At 35.2% G+C, this 3,190-nt stretch overlaps 1 long non-coding RNA gene across 1 annotated transcript; it reads left to right on the top strand.

The window, feature by feature from the left end:
- Window positions 1-1,635: 1,635 nt before the first annotated feature.
- LOC120128727 lies at window positions 1,636-2,367 on the top strand. Its single transcript, XR_005516652.1, has 3 exons — window positions 1,636-1,762; window positions 1,860-2,135; window positions 2,228-2,367. It is a non-coding gene; the product is annotated as an uncharacterized LOC120128727 (long non-coding RNA).
- Window positions 2,368-3,190: the final 823 nt, after the last annotated feature.

Below are 3,190 nucleotides of genomic sequence, written 5' to 3' on the forward strand. Positions count from 1 at the left end.
TTTAGTTGTTGCATAGACGTGCATACTCCTCCTTCTGAGTCTTGTTCTATTGACTTTTACTGAATTGGTTACTGCTGATGGTTGGCCGAATACTTGTTCATTGGTATAAGCGAGTTAATTTGGTTGAGAACAATGGTATTGTTTTGGTGATCTCTTCAATAGTCATGGTCTGTTTAAAAACAACTTATTGTTGTGGTATCTTTTCATCATTTGTTACTTTTTCTCCAAAGAAATCATGGGACTTGAAAGCTTCACAGAAAATCTAAAGGCACATTGGGTAAAAGGATGAAGGAAGAAAATAAAGGTGAATAAAGTAGAACGAAGGGAAGCATCGCACTTTTGATTCTCGTCTATAGTAGAACGAAGGGAGGCATCACACTTTCGATTCAAGAACGGAAGGAAGCATCGCACTTTCGATTCAATTCGAACGGAATGAAGCATCGCACTTTCGATTCAACTAGAACGGATGATTTACTAAATCATTGTCCAAATATTCGTTTGAGCAATTTCGACCCAAAGTGCAGATTTTCTCATTTACTCAAGGAGAAGGAAAAGAGTATGGAGAATATTGGAATATGCATTATGGAATATACATTCTGGAATATACATTTGCATTCTAGAATATGCATTGTTAACGTGTAATGTGTGAATGCACTGTTAATGTGTGCATTGAGTGTGTGTGTGTGAGTTGTTATGATTGTTAAGGATAGGGACGTTTTGGATTCTGTTATGAATGTTGTTATAGGAAGCTAAGAGATTGAGTAAGTTTGAAGTCATAGCTGCTACATAAGCTGGTTGTGATGTAGTTGCACGTGAAGCATAATAGTAATATCAGATGTTATTCATTTGATCTTAATTCTCAACACAGGTCAAGTGTGAACCAAAATAGTTGCTGCAACACCTCTCGTCTTCAATATCTTCCTCCAGAAACGGCTAGAACTACTATGCAGGCTTTATTCCGTGGTATCCACGGTGAACCTCGATTAGCCACGAGATTCATGATTGTTTACACCAATAGTGATGCAAATTAAATGTAACTGATTGGATCAATTCTAACCTTCCTGCAAAACTAAGATGTCTAATACCCAATTAGAGCTTCTTTAGTGGATAACAGTCCTTTTCAGTCAATCTTTTTGACACCAGGGGCAACCCTAAGTACCTAACTGGAAGCTTGCCTAACTTTAAGCTAGCTATAAGTTGTATTGTATCCTCTTCAAATCGTCTTGTGAGGTACCAAAAGCTAAAATATTAAATTGTAGGATTACGTGTCCCATTTCCTTTTATGAAACAAGTCAGGATAAGAGTAGGAACACACCCACCGCCCCTCTCCTCTGCCTTCTTCAACAAGTTAAAAAAAAAGAGAGAAAAGGACAAGTAATCATTAAGTTTTGGAATAAAAAGTCTACAAATTTAAAACAATACAACCGATATACAAATATGTGAAATGAATTTGTCAAAAAATACGAATTAAAAATCCTTGTTGTAGTTGGATTTGGAGTCAATACGGACGTTCGATTAGGAACATTGACTTTCGTTTAGAGCAGACAAGTCATTCGAGCTCGCTCGAAAACCCGCGCCATCGGCCGATATAAACTCCACAATAGTATAAATTAAGCGCGGAGGAAAAAAGGTTAACGCACTGGTGAAGCGATTCGGCAGTCGGAAATAATTCACGATGAATACTTTAAGCCGACACAGATCTCCCCTTGCTTTTCCTTTGAATAAACCCCATTGTCGCATTGCCCTCAAAAATCATCACCAGGTATGAACGAGACTTTCGACTTGAATCGAAAAGTCAAAAGGAATGAAGTTATGTTTAAGTTTATCTCCTTCCATAAAATTCTGCGTCCTACTTGCAGAAAGAAAAGTCGAAACATCTTCGCAAGCGCATGAAGAGGCTGCGATCGGAGATGGAAGAAATAAGTCAAGAGCAGGAACAGATCAAAAAGGGGCAAAGACAAGTGAGGGAAAATTTGAAGCCTTGGAAATGGAATGCGAACTGCTTCGGAGGGAGACTAACATCATAATGCAGAAGAGTATGAGCACTCAACTCCGCCTTGCTTTCATGTTCCAGATTCTGAAAGCAAGAGAAAACCAGGATTTAGACCATGCCACCCAACTCACTTCAGCTCTCGGTTGTTTTCGATATCCATTGCTATATAAAGATCATCATTGATTTTGCTAATGCCTCTACTGACATTTCTTCTTCCTTTGTTATTTATCACAGGGAGCTGATAGCCAGAGAGAATCGGAATGAAGCAGATGGCTGAACACTTTTTATCAAATGAACATGAATAAGATCTTGTTTCCTATAACGTGTCTGTGTTTTGTGCCTTGTTTACAGGTGGCGTTTGGTTCATCGTTTTACGTTCCTTGTGCTCGTCAGTGTGGTCAAGATCAAGACACATAATTTTAGGTTAGAAATAAACTTTTAAAATTAAAAAAAAATTGAATTCATAAAAATTTTAAAAGTAAGAATAGATTTTTAATATAAAATATAATTCTAAATTTATAAGAAATAATTGTTCCTACCGTCTATTCGACCTATGTCCGATCAAGATTGATCTGCTTACTTATTTGAGTGGTTTGTTGTTGTTGTTGTGAGTTTTTCTATTGAGATTCCAATAATTTCCAATGTATTACGTATTTAACTGTTGTTCATCATGTACTATTAGAAATTTTTTGGACTGGGTAAGGTTACGTTCAAGTTTATAATAGATGAATCAAGGGTAAACTACATAAATAACCATATAACTAAGGGTCGGGTCGGGTCGCGAAATGACTACTATTTTTAAATTTGTATTAATATGACAACTGGACTATTTAAATGATTTAATATAGCCACCTGTCGTTAACATTTAACGTAAGTATTTATAGGGTAGTTAACAAAATTGATATAATTAGGGCGCGAGTCCTTGTAAAGTTACGTATTCGTGGCGATGCACCCTTCTTTGTTTCCTTTCATTTTAGTCATTATCTGTATATGATTTGTTTCCTTGAATTTTCATTTAATGCAATTTGATATTGATTATGTTTTTAATTTGTTTAATGCCTTAATTTGAGCATTAACTTTAAAATCTTTTATTCTAATCATGTATTAAATCTATAGATTATAGTTAATATTTTTTTATATATTTAGGAATCAAATAAAATACTTTTTTATATATTATATATTATAGTTAATAATAAA

Source organism: Hibiscus syriacus, unplaced genomic scaffold (assembly GCF_006381635.1).
Source record: "Hibiscus syriacus cultivar Baekdansim isolate YM2019G1 unplaced genomic scaffold, ASM638163v2 tig00110482_pilon, whole genome shotgun sequence".
Classification (NCBI taxonomy): Eukaryota; Viridiplantae; Streptophyta; class Magnoliopsida; order Malvales; family Malvaceae; genus Hibiscus; species Hibiscus syriacus.